This window comes from Delphinapterus leucas, chromosome 5 (genome assembly GCF_059928025.1).
Source record: "Delphinapterus leucas isolate spDelLeu-1000000601 "Yukka" chromosome 5, BTC_Dleu_Yukka2, whole genome shotgun sequence".
Taxonomy (NCBI): Eukaryota; Metazoa; Chordata; class Mammalia; order Artiodactyla; family Monodontidae; genus Delphinapterus; species Delphinapterus leucas.
The window spans coordinates 44,114,830-44,139,483 of NC_143133.1; the positions used below are offsets into that span (position 1 = coordinate 44,114,830).

Here is a 24,654-nt window from a genome sequence, read left to right on the forward strand (position 1 = left end):
GCTTCCTCCCTTGAGTTTGGAGCTGGTCATAACTGATACACAGATGTTCACTTTCCCCGGCGATACCGTCAATCATCCTACATCTTAACAGTCTGAAGAATACCCAGCTTTTTGGTTCCAAATTTGGAAGTGGTCTAGAAGATTAATGTGGAGATTCAAGAACGGCGCTCAGAAAGTTCTTTGAGTCTGTTTCCCTACCTGCAACCTTTTCTTAACTAGGCATCTCAGTCTTTGGGAACTTGTTTGTTCAGAGTGACAGTGACATGAGATGATGTGAGCTGGTGCCCAAGCTGGAATGCCAGCCAACAACAACACCGGGAATGAATGGGGCTGCTCCCCACCGTCCCCAGATGCTTAACTGGAAAAAACAAGTCACTGGGTTTTTTACAAGATAGCTACTGGGGCAGGCCACCCAGTTCAGAGGCAAGTAGGAGTTCAGAAGATGCAGCGGGTTCACGGTGTCTGGAAAACGAACCATACCCATATCAATATGGCGGACATGCTGAGAAAGCCCAGGGATCTCCACACAGACAGTCAAGATGCAGCAGGACCCGCTGCATTCAACATAAGAAAAGGATTGTGAGTCTTATCCAGATTCAGAGATTGTTAGAATTGGAAGGAAGCCTGAATGTCACATTAGTCCGACTTTCTAATCTTGGATAAGAAAAGTGACAGCCAGGAGATAAGCGGCTCCTCCATAGTCACGTAAGGGCTTGTCATCTCCGCTAAGGATGGTGTGTGCCAATGGAGGGTAGTCTCACCTGGAGAGCATGGTTCTCAATCCCGCTCCCCTTAAAATGACCCATCCACCGGGCTCAAAGACCCCTCCTGATCAGACCCCACTATCTCTGCTGCCCACCTCCCTCCTCATGTCTACTCTGTATCCACAACACTGACCCCCCGGCTTTCCCACCTGAGGGCCTTCCCACACCCCACTTCCCTGCCTTCCCTCAAATGTCCACATACCTCACTCTGTAGTGTGCTACAACCAGCTCAGATCAGCTCTCTGAGTGCTACATCTTCAGGAATTTTGTGAGACAGTTGTTAATTTCCAGTTCAATAAATTTTATATTAAAAATGACTGTGATAAATGCTCAAAACTTCCAAATTATTTTGCTCCATCTTGCTATTACTGAGCTCTTGAGGTTATTCATGTCTACTGTACCTACATGATGGATCCTTCCCCTGTCATGTGGGCAGCTCTTCCCAATGCCATGTTTAGTAACTTCACGTTGGTAGCTTGAAATTGGCCATAGCGGGAGGATTTACACCACAGAAACTGGCCAGTGCTCCACATCAGGGCTTGATATTTTTGTTTTGCCGATTGTCCAGACTTACAAAAGTAATGGACAAAAACACTGATAATGCAGACTAAGCATAAAAGTGTGCCTTGTCAGTAGCCATTACACTGTGAATAGCACACTTGAGGAAATATTCTTCCAGTATTTAAAAACCACTATCTTTTTCAAAAGAGAAGTAACTCATGCCATTGATGAAGGAGAGAAACTTAGATATTCGTTTCTGTTGTTTCACTTCCTTTTTATTCATTAATGTGAAAGAAAGTATCAGCCAACTTTCATATCAGAGCTACTCTTGTCAATTAAAATTATAGTTTGCCTATGAATACAAGAGTTCACAAATCAGTGAAAGCATTTGGGGAGAATTAATTGGCTCTATGGAATTTATAATAAAGGGCATTGTATATTTTATTATTATTCATAAACTGTAAACTATAAATATTTCTATCAGTTAAAATCATAATAAATATCTATGTATATGCATGCTTCCTTATTTTTTTAATTTTTTTTTTTTTTAAGAAAACCAGTCGTTAAACAGTTACCCACACAACAATGGTGTCACCCCTACACTTAATCTGGGTCTCTGCTCAAATGCTATCTTCTCGAAGAAGTCTTCAGTGATCACATTAGTGGTGCCTATCATAGCTCTCTATCCCCAATTCCACTTTATTTGTCTTCATAGTATTTTATCGCTACTTATTACTATATCATACATGTATCTGTTTACTTGTTTGCCATCTGGTTCCTCCACTGAATTGTGGTTCTAAATTGGCAGATAAAGCAAAACAAAACATACTTTGTTCTGGGGGCATTTCTTCTTTGTCCCCTGCACTGAGAATAGACGCCTGGTATATAGCAGGTACTTAACAAATATTTTTGAAAAAATGAATGAGTGCAAAAGGTCTTCTCAAATTAACGGCATCATTTGTCACAAGTAAATGCAGGCAGCACTCCAGACCCCTCTCATAGTGTTACAACCTAGAGGAACATTTGCCAGTAGTCTAGAAACTGGTGCAAGGAAAGAAAAAAAAAGATTTTACAGCTTCTGATCAGTGTTGTGTAACTAACCTCTGACTATTACTTTACTTTCAATACTGTTCAGCAAAAGATGATACAATTGTATCATACAAAAGATCTACAATTATGTTTCTTATGACTTTTATAAATAAAGCAGGGAAAGCAGAAGACCCATTGTCTTCAAACCAAGACTGCCCAGATCACCTGTGCGATAATTTTCCTGCTTCTAAGGCCACATTCTAAGAGTCCCTTTAACAACCCAATGCCCAGGGAAAGCAATCAGGCCAGGGAGATGCTGTCTGATGGGGAGCCAGATGAGTCAAGAGACAGGTTGGTAAAAATGCTGTGATGGAGATTGGCACATATGCCTATGGGGCATTTGAAGAACAGCTGAATCCCCTAGGAATATTTAGTCCAACAATGAGAAGACCTAGAGGTGCGGTCTAATGAACTCCCAATATTTGGAGAGTGGAGGATTGTCTTATAAAAGACTGAGCTTGGTCTGTACAAGCTTAGAAAATGGTGACTGAAAGTGCCTAAAAAACTTCAGTTTAATCTTTTCTATTCCTTTTAACAGTTGGAACCTCAGACAATAGGATGAATTGCCTCAAAAGGAGGTGGGCTGCTCAACACTGAAAGTGCTAGAGCAGAGGACGGGGATGGGTGAGGGATGACTGAAAAGAGAATCTGACATCCAGCCTGTGGTTAACCTTGGTGATGTCAATAGTCTCTATTCACCTGGAGATTTTGTCACTAAACCCAGTCTTTGTCCTTTAGCTTTCAGCAATCTACCTCAAGCCTTAAAAAAAAAAAAAAAATTCTTTTGTTCTAAAAAAAATTGTTTAATACTATTTTATATCATATTATTTTGCCTATGTTTAGTCTTAAAACTTAATATTCTGGGAAAACAGCAGCGGTGGCAGAATAGGTTTTTAAATGATTTTATTGAGGTATAATCTACAAGCCACAAAATGCACATGTTTTCACAATCATCACCACAACCATTTTCAGCTTATTTCCCTCCTGCCCATTGCAGGGACTCGTACTCCCACCCCATCCCACCCACATAATCACATAATACACGGTCTTTGGTGACAGACTTCTTTTATTTAGCATAATAAAAGGTTCATCCTTTGAGGTTCATCCTTGCTGTAGCAGGTATTAGATTTCATTCCTTTTTATGGCTTCAAACTATCCCATTGTATGGATATACCACATTTTGTTTATCCATTTACCAGTTAACAGACCTTTGAGTTATTTCTATTTTTTGACTATTATAAACAATGATAGCATCGCTGTAAAATATCTCCAACTCCCCACATAAACCAGACAGAGTTGTGCAATACCAAAAACCCACGGGAAACACAACAAAATTAGATGACAAGACCAAAAGCGCTTTGATTATATATAACATGGTAATGCATAGGTTGGAAAATACGCTCAAAGTCCAGTTTTATATCCTATTTAATGGAAAAAATGTTTAGAATATATATTTTAAGGTGAAAAATCAGGTTACAAAGTAATACATGCAGTAAGATCCCAAATATTTATATCTCTGTATACAATTATATTAATTCTAAGGTACACATTTTTTCCCAATATCAATCAATGGCTCTGGGCTCTGAAGTCTCAATGCGTGTTTTACAATGTTTTTAGTTTACCCTCTCTGTCAAGCAGTCACTGTCATTGCATGTGTGCAAATATCAAAAACAGAAGCATTGTAATTTGCAGATTAGGTGTGAATGATTTGGGAGAAAATGAAAGACAAAATGGATCCCTCTTGAACCTCTCAGAATCCAATGGTTCAAGGTCAGAGTCAGGGAGACTGTGCATCCAGTAAGATAAGCTACATTCCTGAGCATGGAATTCAAAATTAGTCAAGGTCTATATAATGAAAGTCTGCTCAGAGCCTAGCACCAATGGCTTTTTTTTTTTTTAATGGGTGATTTTGCAGTGTGCTGTCTCACCAATGTTCTTGGACTGCTATGAGTCAAAAGAACAAAAAGTCAGACTCTGAATATGAACAGGCTTAGGATACCTAACCAACATACTTCATTTATATTCCTCTTTATATATGCACAAGAGTGAGATTGGATTAAACAAGGCAAAGTCTGAAAGAACTTTTTAAGTAAGTATGTAATAAAAATTCTATGTGATAAGAAAAAGTGACATGAACTCTAAGGCACAGGCAGGTAGAAGAGACCACTGACAGCCACAGGACATGCATGCTATCAGAGTATGGGTAGGGAGAAGCAGAAAGAAGCCATGGCTCATCTGATGACCCAGAAAATAAGTGAACCAAAAATAGCCAACAGGTATTCACTGGAAAATGAGGCAGACCAGTTTGAAAATAGCTGCTGAAACTGATAGGGAAAACAGAGCGTTAAAAGCAAAAATGTCCCTTAATACTATACAAGGAAAAATGTCCCTTAATACTCTACAAGGAAGAGGGTTGTGACTAGGACAGAGCTTCTGGGCTTGTGGCAAAATTCTGATCTTGTAGCCAGATAGCCGCATTCTAACATCTTACACTATACGAAATTAACAGATTGATTTTAAAAGAAATTTTTAGAAGTTACCATGGTTACTTGATAAAAAGAAGATTCTGTGCCCTACTCAGGATCTACCGTATCAAAGAGGTGGAGATCAAAGCCAAGAAATACTAAAGACCGTTAAAGTTTATGGGGAAAAATCTTATGATTAATTTTAAAGTTATTTTTGAAAATCAACTACATTTTAGAGTGAATCATACGTTTAGTCAGTACCAACATCTCTTCTAATTCTATAAAAGAAAATTCTGTTCAATAAAAGAGTCTCTATCTAGAGCCATCTCCTGATCTATACTGGGATGGAGGAGGCTTGTTTCTCAGCAGTGACACAGAGCTATCTACCAGAAGGGCTGGGAAGGCCTCAGAACAAGAAGATATCCTGTTATGCAAGCCACAGCCAAAGACAGGCCGTCTCCAGGGAAGAAAGTCAAAGGCAGAGCCTAATTTTTGGACTGCTGATCCCTTATGAAAGCAGCTCACACTGTAGCCATCATCCATAAGAAGAGATCTAGATTGAAGTACCCCCCATTCTCTTCCTCCCATTCCAACTTGAGACACTTAGAACACTTAGTAGTAGATAAGGGATGCACAGTAGGAGGACAATGAAGTTCAGTGAGGGAGGCCAGATGCACAGAAGTAGTGGAATGGAGCTATGACCCATGTTTTTGCTACCAGTCCTGACACCCTCCTATGGGCCTTTCCACAACCAATTAAAAGCCACAAAATCACCAGGCATTACCGTGTTTTAGAGGCACTGATCATTTAGATAAACTAACTACAGAGACAGAAATTCTTAAGTATGCTTCGTGCAACAATTTCATAAACATTTAGTATTCTGAATCTATTTCTTTCTCTGAAACACCTACTGAGTTGATTGATAATTTATGCAAGGATGATGTTCTGCTACATTTAAATCCAGGGATGCATACCTCTGCCCTAACATCGCCTCTAATTTTCCGTACCTCATTTTCCTTAAAGGAGTCAAAATTTGCTAGGTACAAAAGAGTTACAGTAGCTAAAGCCTGAAGTTTAAAAGATAAAGAGCTGCTAGGGTCACCCGAACGTAACCATATTGCACCTGCTCTGTATAGTATTTTTATCTACTAATAGGCGATTAAATGTAAATCCTAATGTACATTCCATTTTACATGCAATATGGGTTAGTTACTGTTGCTATGGAAACCTTCACTTTTGCATTTACTGATTTTAATTCTGTGACATTTGCTGACTTTAGTACAATGTAAAGTTTATAAATATAACATACAGGTTTGCAGAGGGTTTTTTTAAGTATTCAATTTGCATAGATAATCCCATCACAAATCTCTAAACACTTTAAGGGAAAAAGCATTAAACTGAGGCTAATTAGCAGTAATCCGCAAACAAGAAGCTATTTCCAGAAATAACTATTTTCATCGGTCCTCAAAAATCTCCTTTCACTCACCAAATGCCCCATCCATTGTATAAATCTTCTAACCTCTGATTTAATGATACTTTCCCAGCATGGAATTTATAAAGTAATTATATTTATTGAAAACACTTTCAAATGTTACCTCATCTTACCTTTAACATTAACCTGGAGAGAGAAAGGCCAGATGTGGTTTAAAGAAAGAATGACCTCACTTTAGGGTCCACTCCCGATCCAGGGCAAACAATTCTTCAAATTTCAACTAGATCTTCAAAGGATCATTACAACAAACCATCCTATTTTCCTTCTTATTCCTAGTCTTAGCCATCTTTGCTTCTTTGGAAACTAGCACAGTTTCCATATGTGGAATATATGCGTACTCTGCAAATGTCCCTAAATTTTTTTTGATTCCCTGATTACCGCCACTTAACAGATATAGAAACTGAGACCCATAATCATTATGCAAAAACATCAAAAGTCACCTAGCAACTAAGTTCAAAAGTAAATTCACTCATAAGAATTGATTGAACATTTATGATGAGCACCCAATACTTCTGAGGTATTCCCACAGACATGGGTGAAAATCCACCTCACTGTTACAGAGTCACAGAGAATTAAATTATTTTGTGAGTCTCCCCAGGGAAAGCCTGGATTCAGGTAGCCATACACATATGTATATAAATATAAAAGAGAGTGCGTACCAGAGCATTTTAAGTGGTTCCATCAAAGTCTGCACATTCAAGAAAAGGAACAAATTTAACCAATATTTATTGAGCTTCTATGTTGAGTCAGGCACCGCTTAGCAAACTTGGAGCAGTCAAGTGTCTATAGTTGTACCTGGAGAAGGGAAGAAGGAATGACAGAAAACTCTAATGCCGTACTTAAGGTTGATAGGGAAAAGGATGACAGGCCAGGAAAACGGCAAATGGGCTTAAGAGAATCACAAGAGCTTTTCAAAGACAAAAGGCACTTGAGAGAAAACAGGACCACTAATAACCAAGAAGAAACAGGGAAATAATGAGACTCAGAAACGGGGAAGAAAATAAACCCTTAATCAATCTTTGCTTTAAAAAAAAAAAAAAAAAAGAATGTTGAACAAACTGGTAAGTGATGAAGATGCTGTGAAAGTAGAAGCTAATCAAAAGTAGTAAAGGGAAGGGGCTTGGGAAATGCAGAGCTCAAGGGAGGCAGAGAAGGCTATGGAGGAATTTCACAGAACGGATGGACAAGGAAGATGCTGTTACTGTTATTTCAAGTGGATTCTGGGAAGCAGGTAGAGCGAACATCATTGAACTGCACACTGATTTGGGGCTTGAGGACACAGATACATGCTGTTGGCAAGAATGGGTAGAGATGAAGTCTGGAAAGAGTCCCTACACTTATTCCAGTAACCTTAGAGTTAGGCTGGAGACCTCTCCTACCCAACGCACTCCATTGCCAATCCATCACCAAGCACTGCCCCATCCACACTCATCTACCCCCCTGATGGGCTTCAAGTTGATCCAATTCATTATTATCTTTTACCTGGAAAACTGTAATATCCTTCTCTAATGTGTCTTCTTGCATCTGCTATTAAATCCTCCCAAATCATTCTCCTTTCAGCAACCTGAGTGATGTTTTTAAAATGCCATTAAAATGACTGTATTCTGTGGATTGTGGGCCCCAAGGATGGAACACAGTGAGAATAGGATGGTGCCTACTCCAATTATGCAACTCTCTTCCCACCTGCAGAGACTTCCCTGAGCAGAGCGCAGCCAGCCACATCCTATTCCTGCCCCAGACCAGCATCTCGGGCCTTTGCTCCCTCCAGCTGGGTTGCCCTTTTTCTTCCTCAACAAATCCAATGCCTATAATCCCTTATAAGACCAATTCAAATCCAACCTCTTCCATGACACATGGCCTAGACATTCTACGGTATTCACTGTATTCTAATGACAGTAGACCATTTAGCACTGCCCTTAAAATTCTTCATGTGTTCAATTGATATGTAGTGAGTATCCATCAGATTCCAGGTCCTGGGTTAGACACTGGGTGACTGAATTAAATAAAAATAGTCCTATTTGTACATCTGGGCAGTTTCCGCACTGCAACAAAGGCGGTTGGCCAAGGAAATAGGAAGAGGGGACTGAAATCCCAAGCACTTTGCCAAGCCCTTTGGGGCTAGTGTCTGCCAGGAAGACCAGAAAGCTTTCCCTTTGCATAAAAAAGCTCACCCAGAGGGAAGACCTTTTACTAATTCACATAAACATGACCTATAGGCTGCTGTTCCCGGAAGGACAGACCTCGTGCTTGTCCGTGTGGAGCTTAGTTAGTTGTGTTTAAACTTCTGGGCCTGCTTCTTTTCTCATGGTCTTTATTGAGTCAATAAAGGTCTAGAGCATCTCTTCTGCACCTGTGTTCTGTGTTGTTGATACAAAGATGAGCCAAATGTGGTCCCACACCTCAAGAAGGCCAGGGTGATGTGAACTCATGGTGGATTCCCTCTGTGCACATGCTGGTTCCCACCAAGGAACCAAAGTCATCACCAATGATAAGGCTTCAGTTGTGCCTCGTGTTATGACCCAAGGCCTGCTTGGACTTCCCTGGGCCTCAGTTTCTTCACCTGTAAAGTGGGGCACCAACTGGAGAGTTAGTGGAATTGCGGGGTGAAGATCAGCTCTTGCCTTGGGTGCGCCCAGGATCAAGCCATAGTGTGACTCTTGTCTGCTGTGAAACTCTGGGCTAATTACTAAGCCTCTCTCAGCCTCAGCTCCCTCATCTGTGAAACAGAGGTGATAATCCTACTCGTTGCACTGCTGTGCAACGTAACTGAGACAATAAGGTTAAAGCACTCAGCTGGGAGATTGACATGCAGCAGGCGCTTAATAAATACACAGTATGATTGCATTGCTCCTCATCTTGAATTTTTGAGATACTGTTTTTCTCATCCAGTCCCCTGCCTTCAGTTTTATGCATTCCTAAACACTCAAGGCTTTGCATGATCTGTTTCCTTCCCTAAACTCCTCTCAATATTGTCTAGCTATATACCATAGTTGGAGGAGGGGGATATTTTTTCAATTAAGATTCATTAAATGAGAACCTGGAAGTTTCACAAAAATGACTATGATTAACTCTTTGGTAAGGATGACATTTTCTACCCTACACAAAGACAATTTCTCATGGACTAAGGCAAAAAAAAAAAAAAGATTATTTTTGCCATATCTTGGCTTTTAAGTAGGCTTAGAGGAGTCCCCTTTTCTTCTTCCTCACCCACAGTTTAGGTTATAGTAGTTTAAGACACCTGGGTGCAGCCATCATGGGGGCATGAATGCTGCATGACTTTATCTCCCTGTTTTGGGATATTTAAGCAGCTTAATTTCTCTAAAGATCATCGGATACACAGTGTTGTCAAAAAGTTAGCAGCGCTCTAGATTAAAAATACGAATATTTAGATCACAATTTACTCCATAATGTAAGCAACTTAGAGCGTAAGCGGGCACGGGAGTGTGTGTGTCCTGACACCACAGTCCCTGCTGGGATACCTTCCATCCTCGCTGCTCTCAACAGCCCAGTCTTGCCCATCATAAGCAGACGTTCAGCTGGCTGTCTTCCCCACTAGGCTTTGAGCATGAGGGAAGGGCTTCCTGGTAGACCTCCATCACTGAGCACATGATAAAAAAACTCAATAGGTGACCGAGGGATGAAAAAGCCAAGGCAATCCCATCCTAGACACCCCAGGGTGCCACCATGAATGTTCCTTTTTAAATGGTTTTAAAGTCAAAGCCATACTAAAAGTAACAGCAGAGTTCATTCTTCTCTCCTTTTCCCCTGCCTCCATTAAAAAAAAAAAAAAAAAATCACAGGAAATATAGAATTAGGACTGGAAGCCATTCCCTGGCCGTTCTCTCCCCACCTCCCCCAATCTCTTGTTATACCAAGAGTATCTGGTATCCCTTCAAGGAGGCCTCAGGAGACCCGGTAATATTATATATGACTGGGCTCCTTGGAAATACAATGGAGTGAATTAGGGCGGAGTTTTCAGTTTCTAACTATAAATGTCTTGACATATTTTCCTTTCAGACGAATGGCTGGAAATATAATAAACTATATTTTAATGTTTATTTGTTTCAAATATAGTATTTTTTTCAACGGACAAATGTGAAGTTTTGAGTCCGGAAACAAACAGGTTTAAATAACCGTCCTAGCAAGCAGCTTTTAAAATAGTACACACAAGTGATCATTTCAAAGCAGTTTAATGCACTCAGCCAACAGGCATTAACAGTCTTTTCGGAATAACTTGACACCTTAAGCTTATTTTCTAGTCTTGGTTCGGATGAATTTTAACCTTTCTTTAAAAAAAAGAAAAAAAACCAAGGGTACCGGGACCCCTCTGATCTCTGTGATTTTAGGACATCCTGCATTTGCATTTTGAGGTTTTTTTATAAAGACCGGAAAAAACAATCCCCGGACCTTCTTTCATGTGCAGGTTTTAAGACAATGGTGCCCGGAGGGTGAGAAGGCCAGAGTGGTGCTCCAGCTCCAGCCAATGCAGGAGGAAAAGCAAGAAAAATCTTTCTGTGACTCAGCAAGATCCCCTCAGCAAGCGAGGTGGGAGAAAAGGGGCAGAAGTCGCAATGTCAGGAGCACGTTATTTACCTTGAGTGTATGTTTCATGGGGGAGATTAAAAACAGAAGCACACAGTCCACCTAATGGGAATCAGAATAAAAATAGTGATGGAAAGGATACCTTGCAGTTCATATCTCTTCGAATCCAGAGCTGTCAGAAGAGGAAATAGGCTCAGGAAAGGGAAAGATTTATCTAAGGACACAGGCTCAAGTTTAGGGAGGAAAGAAAATGTGAGAAGAGTCTAAGAAACACTCTTGAACAAAATTCTTTGGCCCTCGATATGACATGAAATGCCAGGTAGGGAAGGGCAGAGCCACCCTCCAATACCTCCCGGTACTGGCAGTGTCCCTCCACCGTCTCACTGAGCGTCCAAGATTTTCCTCGGATGCTGACCTATTGTTCTGCCCATTCTACACCAAGGAAACTGAGGCTCAGAGACTCATGTTACATGGCCTGGGTGGGAAAGGATTTCAACCCATCTTCTCGCTCCCCACTCATCCTCTTCACGTGACTCACTGTCATCTCCCTCTGAGGTCCTGGTTCCAGGCTGGCTGACAGGTAAGGGGGGGGGATCTTCCCAGAAGCCCCAGCTCATCAATTCGAGTTTCCCAATTCTGTCAAGGCAGGAGGAAAAGTCAGGGTTGCCAACCCTGGGGACCCACCCTTTAAAATGGCTGCTAAAAGTTTTGTGGACCCCACAGTGGCCTCATTGGTGGACAAACAAAGTGTCCCTAGGCAAGTTACATAACTTTGGCTTACAGTAATTTTGCATCTTAAAAAAAAAATGCCATGAAAATCCATCCTTTGCTTCAGACACGCTAGGCTAAAAATAGCTCAGCCAGCCAGTAAATGTGTGTCATTTTTCCTTTGTGCATCTCCCCATCCACTGACCCCCTCCTCTCAGCAGACAAATATGCTCCTAGACAGACTGCCAGTCTGCCCTCCACAAAGTGGCCAGAGTGACATTGCTCGAAGGCACATCATTGGTTTCACTGCCCGGGCCAAAAAGTACCTTTATCAGTTCCCTTTGCCTGAGAGTAGAAACCAATGTTGATGGAATCCTTACTACATAGTAGTGAGGTGCTGGACCAGCAGGTCTAAAAGCTTAAAGGCCTCATCCCACTAAATTCCCTAAAACAAAACCTACAAGGTGAGGACTACTCTTGTGTCATTTTCCAGATGAGGAAACCAAAGCACTGAGAAATTAAATAATCATTCCAGGGCCCTATTCATACTCACTATACTGAAGTCCAACAGATAGTCTCCAACGGATAGAGACCAACGGCCTCACAGCACATAAGGAAGCCTTCACAACCAGCCCTCACTTCCTCTCCAGGTTTATTTCCTACCACATTCCAACCCCACCCTACACACATATATGCACACTCATACAGCCACCCTAGACCTTAAGCCCCAGCTATGCCAAAATCCTCACCTTTCCTCAAACAGAGCATCACCTTTTGAGACTCACTTTCTTTGCCTGTGCCTTTCCTTCAGCCAAAAGCATCCTTTCCACCACTATTCTTAAATTGGCAAATTCCCATTCATCCCTCCTTCTCTGCAAATCCTTCCTGTGGTCTTACTAGCCCTTTCAAGTCAGGCATGCGGCTCTCTTCACCTCCAGACCAGTAAGATCACATATGGTAGACTTCAACATCCGCCAAACAAATCAGCGTCACCATAGTAATGAACACTCAGAGGGTGCAGGCACTATGCTCATCACTTTATAAGAATCATCTCACCTGATCCTCATAAAAGTCCAAGGACGTAGATTCTATTATCATCCCCACATTATCCAGAGCACTCAAGGTCACACAAAGAGTAAGGAGAGAAACAAGTCTGCTGGACTCTAGAAGTTAATCATTCAGTGCTCATGCTATGTAGGGGACACAGTCTGATTGCATGCTATGACTGCTCTTTCCTAGAACATGTGTGTGAGGCTTATCTATAAAATGCATATCACCCATATAAAAACAGTGATAACTCAGAATCTAGTTACAAAATGGCGGCCTCTGTGAAATGTACCTTTAAGAAAAAGACTGCAGTTGGCCACCAAGACTGTCACTTGTCATGATGGATAAAACATGAATAAGGTAGTACCTGACCCCAAGGAGCTCTTCGATCCAGTGAGGAAAATAAGATAATACTGCATACAACTCATGACATAACCCACTTTATGAAATATCACTTTCCTCCTTGAATTGAAGACATGTCCTTCAAACGGTATCATAAATTAACTGGCTGTATCCCAACTACTGGTTCTAGATCAACACTAACTCTTAACATGAATTCAACCTCCCTCTTTGCAGTAGGAATTGTGCAAAAATCTTTTGATTTACAGACATTGCACAAGGTTGTGTGCTGGTTGCCTCCCGACTCAGAAATAATACAAAGGAAAGATAAACAGGGGGAAAATGATCTACCCTCACATGGGAGGGAAAAGCTTTCTGAAAAGGAGACAGAGAGCCCTGGGTGCAAGATTTCCGACTAGTATTAAATGTTAATGGTAATCACAATAGGCACCATAGCTAACTCCTTATACCAGCAGCCTCCAACTTACTTGGGACAAGACTGATTACTAAGAATGCTATTTCCTTGAGATCAAATCATGGTGCAAAGAAGCTGGATAATTTTTTAAATATATATACCATGCTAAAACATATATATATAACATGTTAAAAACATAAACATTTGTGTAAATAATTCAGGCAACTCAAAATTTTAAGAAGATTTAAGAACATGGTGAAATACTCATAATTTTAGTTAAAAGAGCTGGATTCAAACGGGTGTTCGGTATGTCCCTAAGCATGTAAAGGCTGCTAAAATGTTAACCGCAATTTTTTGCATAGTAGAACTAAAGATAATTTGTATTTACCTATTTGTACATTGTACTTTACAAATATTCTATTATTGATAATGAACCAAGTTCTTAAAATCAGAAAAAGTAGACCTATATCTTAAAACATATGCAACTTTATTTTAAATAAATTGGCAAGGGAAACAGTCATAAATTCTAAAGCAATAAGGCTTAGTGATGTGTTTTTCAACATCAATAGCATGATGCTAAAGATCAATACCATTTTAGGGCAAATTGGAAAACTGGAAAGAAGAAAGGGGTTTGAAAAGGAAAAGTGTTTGTAGGGTTGAAGTACAAATTAGTGATAGGTAAGAGTGTTTGATTTGGCCACTTCCTGGGTATTACCTGGGCAGCTAGTGTTATGATTTAGAAAACCTGAGACCACTTCTGAATCCACAACAGGTTGTAGTCCAGGTAAGCGCCACCTGTGTCTGGTTTCGGCACTTCCACAATCTCCACAATCAGAAGTTTGGACTAGATGATCACTCACATCTATTCCAGCCCTGTAATTCTAGGATTCATCCAACTGGGGAGCCATAGGCTCCATCAGAGTTTCTGTATCAGAACCTTTCAGAGGCACATGATATGCACCAACTGCTTAATTTCAATTTCAAGGAAGAAATTTCAGCCAACTGCAGAGTAATCATGGTTAACATTATAAGGCCTAAGAAGGGTTTTGTGTGTGTGTGTACTGCCAAATGGTTAGCCTTGTATAATTAGTGTAACTTTTGATTGTCTGCACAGATTTTCAGTCTCAAGATCAAATTTTCATGAATCCTAAGAAATGACCCATATTGGGAGGCAAAATTTAAAGCACTACCCTCTCAAAAAACTAACATATATTAAAACAAACGTAAATTTAAATTATATTTCACTTAATATGTATTAAGTTAAAATTTAAAACAATGTAATGTTTGAGTTATGTAAGCTATTTCTCTAGAAAAGTTGATTAAAAATTATTAATGTGGAATTCTACATAAAAATCACAGGTGACCTAGTCAATGAAATGAAGTGTAGGAAGGTATGTGTAATTTAAGGACTTCAATATGAAAAATCAGGGAGGCTGTACACTGAAGTCGGTGGGACAAAGCAGCCCATCGTAACACTCGGTTGCATCCATAAAGAAAGTAGAGGGCTTCCCTGGCGGCACAGTGGTTGAGAGTCCGCCTGCCGATGCAGGGGACGCGGGTTCGTGCCCCAGTCCGGGAGGATCCCACATGCCATGGAGCGGCTGGGCCCGTGGGCCATGGCCGCTGAGCCTGCGCGTCCGGAGCCTGTGCTCCGCAACGGGAGAGGCCACAGCAGTGAGAGGTCTGCGTACCACAAAAAAAAAAAAAAAAAAGTAGAAGCGGGTAGCTTTACTACCTGTCAACCTGATCCCCCTGGCCAGATAGAGACCACATGGTGCTGTTCAGAGCATCACCAGTTCCACCCATGTACATTGCACTGTGTTAAGGAGTAAGCCACAAGGTGTCACAGTGGATCAGTTTGGCAGGGCTGTTATCTGTCCAGACATGCAGGTGGGGCTCTGGGCTTCACCCGGTACTGACACAGCTCCCTTGGAGGAGTCTGTGCCAGGCAGCATTTTGAGAAGTACACCTCTTTAGGCAAAATGGCCAGTGAAGGCCAGTGGGTGTGTGCTCTCCAGCCCTCCCCAGGGTTCCTGTTTAGATGGCCCTGCAAAGGCACTGGTGAAGGGGAACATTTCAATATTCTGTTGTCTCCACTGAGTTCTTAGCTAGAGCAAACCCTGAACACAGATTTTCCCCAACAGAATAGTGTGCATGTGTCCTATACATTGATCAGTTCTTAGTCTTTAACCTTGGTATGTCTAAGAGTTAATTATAACCTGGACTTTGGGGGAGATCACAGCCACAAGAAGGTGTATGATTATTGTGTCATCACTATTATATGATGGTGGAATGCCCTGATGGTTCTGTCACGTATTATAAGAACCCCAAACCCACAAATCCTACATGTCACTGCAAGTTTCATTCATTAAATTGAAATATGCTTGTGCAAGCCTTGTAAGGTATATTTTTAAAGATACTTTTATGGTTGTTAAAGGGGAAGGGGGAGGGGTAAGGACTATGGGATTAGCAGATACACAACACTATATATAAGATAAACAAGAAGGATTTACCATATAGCACAGGGAACTATATTCAATATCTTGTAATAACCTATAATGGGATAGAATCTGAAAAAAGAACATATATATATATATATATATATATACACACACACACACGTATATCACTTTACTGAACACCTTAAACTAACACAATATTGTAAATCAACTATACTTGAATAAAAAATAAGTAAATAAAGATACTTTTAGGAAATCAAGCAATGTTTTACATGATTTACACAACTTAATTTCCTGATGGGGCAGAGAAAAAGGCAGCATAATCATTATCATCATCATAGTTCCCATTTATTGAGCACTTACTATATACCAGGAATTTTTACACGCTTTAGCCATTCACCTCCCAACATAAAATTCAGACCAAGAAAATGAAGGTTCAGAAAAGTTAAATGACTGCCCTAAGATCACACAGCAAGCAAGAGGTAGAGCCAGGGTTTGGATCCAAATCTGATTCGTTATAAGTCATACTTCAGTTCAGATCTTTACATTCCAGGAACGCTACTCTTTTCATTCCAAAGAAAAAAACACTAGTGGAAAAAAAGTTGTGCATGTTTCCTAACCAGAAGGTTCACACATACACAAACAAAATCTGATTGGGGCGAGCAAATATCTCTCTCTTGTCTCTCTGTCTCTGTCTCTCTCTCCCTCATACATATGCACACACATTCACACACACACACACACAACACAAACACACCACACAATTCGTAAACACAAAGACATTATAAACCACATCATATACTAATATAACTTCCCATATTTTCTGTTATATAAATCACTTCAAGTAAGTTAATTAATGGCCCTGAAAGCACTTTCCCAAAATGCAAAGTGCTCCAGGAAACGTAAGGTATTATCGTGATTCATATCATAATTCATGGCTGTGGGCCCTCAGGGAGGGGCCCAAAGAGAGAAGTAGTAGAAATAGCAAATGAGAAAGGTGTAAATATTTTTCATCAGAAGTCAGGAGATTCCCAACAGATTCATACTACCCAGAGGGCAAAGTTCTCAGCTCAACACTTCTTTCACAGAAGAAATTCCTCTCTTCAGGCTTCTTTTCTCTGCAGGTCTGGCTGAACATTCTATCTGTAAATGCTCACCCGACTATTAGGCTTACAGGTTCTTTTCCAACTGTAGTTGTCGGTGATTGTTGGGAAGATTCAAGGTAAATTCCAATGTCAGTCTGGATAGTGCTGGTACAACGTAATTTCCTTTATTCAACAGATATATTTTGCATATCAACTATGTGCTATGGGGCACTGGGCAGACAACTGTAAAGGAGACAGATGAGGCCCTTGTTCCCACGCGGCTTATATTCTATTGACACTTGAGAAATAAACTAGAAGCAAAAACATACCAGCTTGCTGGGCTTCCCTGGTGGCGCAGTGGTTGAGAGTCCGCCTGCTGATGCAGGGGACACGGGTTCGTGCCCCGGTCCGGGAAGATCCCACATGCCGCGGAGCGGCTGGGCCCGTGAGCCATGGCCGCTGAGCCTGCGCGTCCGGAGCCTGTTGCTCCGCAACGGGAGAGGCCACAACAGTGAGAGGCCCTCGTACAGCAAAAAAAAAAAAAAAAAAAAAAAAAATACCAGCTTGCTATAATTCCTACGAAGAAAATTATCAGGGCATGTGATTAAAAAGTGAATGAGACTGTGTGCGGGAGGGGTAATGAGCTGATCAAGGAAAGCCTCTCTGTGAAGGGGGCATCTAAGTTGATCAGTAGAGGCCCTACTAAGTGCTAGGACTCATCCTTCATGGTCGTTATTTTCTTTGAGACATTGAATCAATTACCTGCAAATCAAGCCAACACCATGCCAAATTCTAATTCAAATTAGATTTCCTAATACTTATAAGTGTTATTATGGAGGAAGCCATATAAGCATTCTACCACTGAGGGCAAGGGTGTTGAGGTATGCACAAGCTTGGCAAGTTAATGGATCCAAAGAAGTCCCTTGTGGCTGGAGTTTGCTGAACACGTGGTAAGACTGGGCCATCAGGAAACAACAGATCAATAGAGGCTTAAAAGCCAGAGCAAGGAGTTTGGAGCTTATTCTAGGTGTGAGGGGGAGCTGGAAAGTGACGTGCTCTGATTTCTGCTTCAAAAATATCACCTTGGCTGCTTGTGGGAAAACAGATTATATAGTGGAAAAAGGGAGCAGAGAGTATAGTCAGGAGACCGTCCAAATCTTGAAAAGAGAGGATGGGGGCTTGTGATGTCCCCAGAACAGGGGTGGTTCCTCTTCTTCAGAGGGGTCTACCACATCTTTAACGCTCAGCACTCTGTTTTTAATTGGAAGACTATAACTTCAAACTAGGCTGGTCAAAAGTGGTAGTAAATTGAGGGCAAGGGGTGGCCGTCAGGGCTTCCAACAGGGAGCGGGTAGCCTTTACCAGCAAGCTTCTGAGCAGAGCACTGAACGGGGGAGTCAAAAGATGCAGCCCCCGGGGATGCCCATGTATGGACTTGGTTTTCACCTCTCTGAGCCTCAGTTTCCTGATCTGTTAAAGGAGAACCAGAACACATGCATCTTGGGCTTGGGAGTGGATCACGTGAAAAGATCCATCTTATCTCTAATAATTGGCAGGCATTTACTACAAGCACAGTGGCCTCACAGTTAGCTAAAGTAGGCTACAGGATTAGGAAGGAAACCTCATTTCCCACGAGGAAATCCAAAGACACACGATGTGGACAGACTGCCTCTTAGGGTCAAACTAGGATAGTGAGAAACCAGCACATGTTAGGAGCTCTCTTCCCTCTATGCCTTTATTTTTTCTACGATTCCTAACTGATTACCTGCAAAGAAAGCCAACATCATGCCAAATTCTAATTTACTCTCCTAATCTTATATTTGGAGGGGCGTGGCACTACCAAAAATGAGATAGCTTTTCTACTCATCCCATTGATGTTTAAAATAATTAAACCACCATCTTCCACAGAACACACCTGAGAAGAGTCAAGCACTGAATGGAAATTTAGATGTTTTTAAGTTTAAAAAATTAAACTCTTAGATAACTATGCATAGTGTTCCACAACAAGTCCAGTGACTCTTCAGATAAGGCCACTTCAATGAATACTGAAAATATTCATTCTTTAATAGGGAGTGTGAATTTGGTTCTTTTTTTTCAATAACCAGGGTATATTTTCCCCCTCTGATTCCATCCTTTGGAATTTCACATGGTCCCTTTTGAAATGAGTCAGACACTTGAGAGGCAAATAGTCCAACCAGGTTAGGTGGATGGGGTCGTCTTTCCAGGCACTGCCAAAGTCAACCTATCCAAGGAAAAAATGAATGCATTCACCTAATAAATTTCCACAGGTGAAACTACAATCCTTGCTAGTATTTCTTATCTCAGAGAAATGCTATATAGCAAAGCAGTTAACAGCATAACTTCTAAAATTAAACTACCATCTGTGTGACCTTAGACAATTTACTTAACCCTTTGTTTCCTCACCAGTAAGACTGCAGATGTTAGGAGTACCAATCTCAGGAGGTGATTATGAGGGTTACATGAGCTGATGTCCAGAAAGCACTTAGCACCTTGGCCCTACAGATAGTGACCTCTCCATAGATGCTAGTTACTATCATCACGACTACTTTTCAGAAAGGTGTACATCCTTCAGTATACAAAGGCACAGTGTGTTAACCTAACAGGGCACTACATGGTAAGAACTGGTTTGTATGTCGCCCTTTGTTACCAAATGGTCTTAATCGTCTCTGTATTTCCAGACACAGATATTGTCATTGCCTGAAGTATAGAAATTCCTGAAGGAAGGGCTGAAGTTTGTCTCAAGTATTAATAGTTGCCTATGTTCAGATGCATGCTGCCAGAATTTAAATGTAAAAAAAAAAGTCTAAGCTCAGATTGATAAGAAAGATGGAAAGAAAGAAAAAGAAAGAAAGGAAGGAAGGAAAGGAGGGAGGGAGGGCGAGAAGGGAGGGAGGGAGGGAGGGAGGAAGGAAGGAAGGGAGGAAGGGAAAGGAAGAAGGAAGGAAAGAAAGAAAGGAGGAAAATATTTTGGTCAGAAAATGACAAAGGTATATGTCATATCTACATCAGCTGAACACATTTTTAAAGCTCTGTTTTCTGCTACTTTCAAAAAGAGATTTGTTTTTCCAGATCAATTATATTCCGAGACCCACCAACCAAATCCAAATAAGTAAGTTTATGAATCTTGTTCCTGACAATATTTGGGGTTGTTTGTTTTCTGTTTCACTTGCTTGTTCAGAAAGGGGGTTTTCTGTGTTCCTCATGAAAATGGGTTAATGTGGACAAATGTAATAAAAGGAGATTTATAGCCCTGTCTCCATACATTTTAAATTAATTTCTTTCTGAAACCCAAACAAAAAGCTAAATGCTTAAAAAATGAATACTGTTTAAATCCTATATCATAATTTACATACCAAAAGGGGAGAGATTTAAGTGTGCATTGATTTTAGGCTGATAAGAATCTGTGTTGAATGTGAGCTGAGAGATTTTTTTTTCTTCTTGGCCTCCTACGAATAGTTAGTTTGCAGCAATTTTTAATTAAAAACAGTTCCCATAGTAGGAAAATGGGGGAAAAAAAGACCTCAGGAAAATAAAATCCGTACAAGAGTCCAGCAATTTGTTTTCTGAGGCCATGTAGAGATCTTGAAAAATAAGAGAGGTTGGAAGTTCTTATTTTTTAAAACTTCACTTTTGGTTTCATTTAACATTTTCAAAATAGCTTTCCTTTCCACTACTAATCCCCCCTCCCCCTACTCCTCACCAACCCCCTTCGAAAAACTTGGAAAGTTCTGTGTTTAACACTGAAAATCATTCATATGCCTCAGAGTAACAGCACCATTTTTCTTTCTAAATTTCTAGGAAAAAAAAAAAATCCAAGTTTATCACAAAGCCGTTTTCTTTTTTTTCCCACCTATCCAGAATACCTAATCTCATTTTAACTAGGCTCTATCTGAGCATCAATGATACTAAGCTACCCCATGAATAAACATGATGCTACAACGGGAAACCCTGTGACTAAAGTATATAAAAATGTAGCTGAAAGAAAAGACTGAGAGCCTTCCACCCCCTCCCACCCCCTCCCCATGGAGTTGGAGAGTTGAGCTGAAGCGGGGTGAAAGCAGCAGATTGAAATTTCAAGGTCTTCAAATATTTTCAACGTTCATATTAAATCCTGTAAAACTAAAAACCGTAATTCTAATAAAATCCTTGTGTACATGGCAGCTTCCCATTGTAATCGCAGTTTTCTCTTTGGGAGTGGGATGTGTAATACTGATAAAAGAATAAAAAACCTCAAAACAGAAGAAATACATCCTAGTACCCACACTTTCCTGGTGTTTGTGATATTTTATTAAAATTAGCATACTGCCAACCTGAAAAAAATCTATGTACTTAAAAACATCTTCATTGGAATGGAGACTTTTTTGGTCATTTGAATGAGGAAATAAGGTAAAAAGAGTTGTCTGCAATATCCAAAATTTGTATAACTTGATAAACTTTCTTAAATTCTATAAAAATCCAACATTACTAAAATCCTTTCACTAAAAATGAAGTTCACTGTGATGATCTCATATTTCACCTATACATATTTTTAATCTTATAGCACAGACTTCAGGAAATGAAAAAAAATACTGTTATTTTTGTTACTACTGAAGCTTGTTACAGAACAAAACCTGAAATCTTTAGGACACATTTTTAAGTCCTATCTGACGGTACTCTGTGTGCAGTGTTAAACTAAAAATTGTGCAGTTTCGTTCTTTCAAAATACATTTGAGACAGCAAGACCATTCAAACAGTCAATGAATTTTGGAAGATCTCAGGTCAATTCATGGTAACATACACAATGGAAAACATAGCCCTCTTCCTGCTGCCTGGGAATTACAGTGACCAAAACTGACGCAAAGCTCCAAGAGTTTCTCTTAATTTCAACTAAGAAAAGGGGGAAACATCTATGTACTTCTTTATGAAATTCCACTGAGATTCTGGTGTTGCAAAGAAATTTTATTTCCCACAATAGCCAACAGCATCTGAAGCATATGTGTGTTGTTTTTGTTTGCTTCGTAATGCATTCAAATTCCTTTAAAAAGAAATGAGGTCCCATAATTTCTTAGACACTGTGCTTTCCTTTGCCACAAAGATTAGGGATCTAAATTGCCTCATGATGCAATAAGTGTGGAGAATGTGGAGATGAGCACTTTTAGGGGAATTGGAAGCAGGTCCCTAAAGCAGCTTCAGGAGGTACCAGGAGCCCCAAAGGCATCAGAATTGTGCTTCTCAGGAAAGGTGCCAATTTCAGTGATATAGTTAAATTCTCTCTCCTCTGTCATCTACTGATTCATGATCGGCTTGTTCACAAATGTTTACTGAGCACCTACTTTGTCCCAGGAACTGCTTGCTCCCAGCACTGGCCTTAAACAAGACTGGCAGGGTCTCTCCCTGCAATATTTTCTCCACTATGACCCTATTTTTTCAGTACCATTTGTGATTTTGAACTAAATACCGTGAGCCAAGAAGTAATGTCTGTGCTCATTACTCAAGTTCACAACACTTTCTCCTACTAAAGAAAACCAAACTCTGAACTTTGGTAAAATCTGAATTTTTAAATTAAAGAGGCCTTGAGATAATTTGCTTATGAGGAACCAAGATCCATGTAAGTGAAAGAAACAAGTTCGAAAAAGGATTAACTCCCAATCCAGTGTTTTTTAAAACTACCCAGCTTCTGAAGGGCTTTGATTTTATTTAATTGGAAGAAATGCATCAATCCCCAGGAGAGAATGCTCTGGGGGAGTCATCTATGGAAGGAGAGTAGGTGAGCACCATGCTTCTTTACTACATTTTTTCCTTTCCATAAAGAAGGTTTCTAGGAAATTTCTGCAAACTTGATTATAATTTTTTCATTGAGACTGATTTGCTGCAATTTCTTTCTAGGCAAGTCTACGTTCAAAAAAGAATGGAGAATCGAGAGTATTACATAGGTGTGTATGTGTGTGTGAGAGTGCGATATTAGGAGTCAATGAAATAATACCATGTAATATAGAAGCAGGAACCAGAAGAGAGAGAGAAGAAAGAAAGTGAGTCTCTCTTGTCCAAAATGGTTGGATGCATCAGTTAAATTCTAAAAGTAATCACTCAACAATCTATTTGATTTTGTGTGTGAATAAACTGATAACTCTTGCTGGGTATTACTGCACTTTATTCCAACCAATCCCTCTCTAGGGCTCAGAACAACTTTACCATAAATAGTCACCATTAATATTGATAAATGCACAATGTAACTTTTTCAAGAAGTTATTTTTTTCTAAATATTTTTTCCATTACAAACTTTGATCAAAATCTAATATCGAATGTTAATATTTATATATCTTAGGAGCAATTATTTGATTCTCTCCTTTTTCTTCATATGAAATGAAAACAAACTTATGGCCTTGGGTTCGTGACATCCTTTACTGCTTGGCAAAGAAAAAAGGAAGTGTCAGAGCAATTATTTGGATAATTATAAAAAAGATCTAATTAAGGGAAGAAGTGTTCAGGGTTGGCTCTAGAACATACCAGAAAACAGTTCTCAGTGCTTTTCTGTCAGTCAGCGAGGTTTAAAAAAATCTTTAGGATTTGCCATAGCAAGCTTTCCTCTCCAGTTTCTTGAGCTGTGAAGCAGGTTTTCTACTTAAAAGTAATAACCCAGAATCCAAAAGTTAGGAATTCCTGAGTTTAACTCTCACAAAAGATAACGTGCCATCTCACAAAAGATAACGTGCCAGTGTTAAGAAACAATACTATGAATGAGGGACTTTAAAGGTTTTCTCTCAAATGTGAAACAAATGTGGGACCTTATTGCATCCTGCAGATTTTTATGAGGACCAGGATAGAGAAGTCCTCCAGATAAGTATTCTAGCTCAGAACTGGCCAGGTGATAATTAAGGGGCACAGGAGAGCACAGATATCAGAGAAATCTGCCTGCTCTCTTAACCGAGAAGGATGGAGAAAAACCCTCCTTCTACAACTCCTCAAAAACTTTCTAAAATGTAGGATGGACACGGGTTCTTTTTAAATCCTGCCGCTGTTCAAGAATTGATCCATAAAGGTCGCTGGTCTCTTTTTTAAAACTAATCATATTTTTAAGACTTTTTTTACTCCAAATCTGTGTTGCAATTATGTGTGCCTGAACAGTATGACATATTCTGTCCTCCTAATTCTGAAAGCAGGCTGCGACAATCAATAGTTTGTGCAAGAGTTTAACATTCCAATACACAGTTGCAAAGATCTGAATGCAATATACAAATTGTAACATACATACACAACTACACACACACAACAACACACAAATATCATTTTCTGCCAACAGCTCACCACCCTTAGCAGGACAGAGTTTACACTTGTATAAAAGCTACTGGCTTCTGGGGAGAGCAACGGTATCATCAAGTCCACTTAACATCTATGATGTATTAACATATAAAGAAAATAGCAGTGATAAAGACAGCCCAGCTTTTTTTTTTTTAATCAGTCCTTGTCCAGCAGTTAGCCAATCAGAAAGCAGGTCACATCTTGTTAGCTATATTAAATACATTAAACATCATGAATTCTCCATGGCTCTGTTAACAATTCAAGCAAGTGTGTTTTATTTTATCGTAAAACCTTGAGTCCCTTTCCAGAATTGAGAGTCAAGCTTCTACCTAAAATTCTACCAAAGCTATTCCCTGAAAGCTCTTTGCCATCGACCTTCCGGGTATCTGTACTCTGCAGAGAAGACAGATTTCCCAGCTATTTCTACTTCTTAAAGTGACTTTGGTGCC

The 24,654-nt window shown here is 40.1% G+C and overlaps 1 protein-coding gene across 3 annotated transcripts in view; it reads right to left on the reverse strand.

Moving 5' to 3' along the window:
• LDB2 (LIM domain binding 2) overlaps window positions 1-24,654 on the reverse strand; it is a 389,003-nt gene that overhangs the window by 362,504 nt on the left and 1,845 nt on the right. The gene's annotated exons all lie outside the window — the stretch shown is intronic.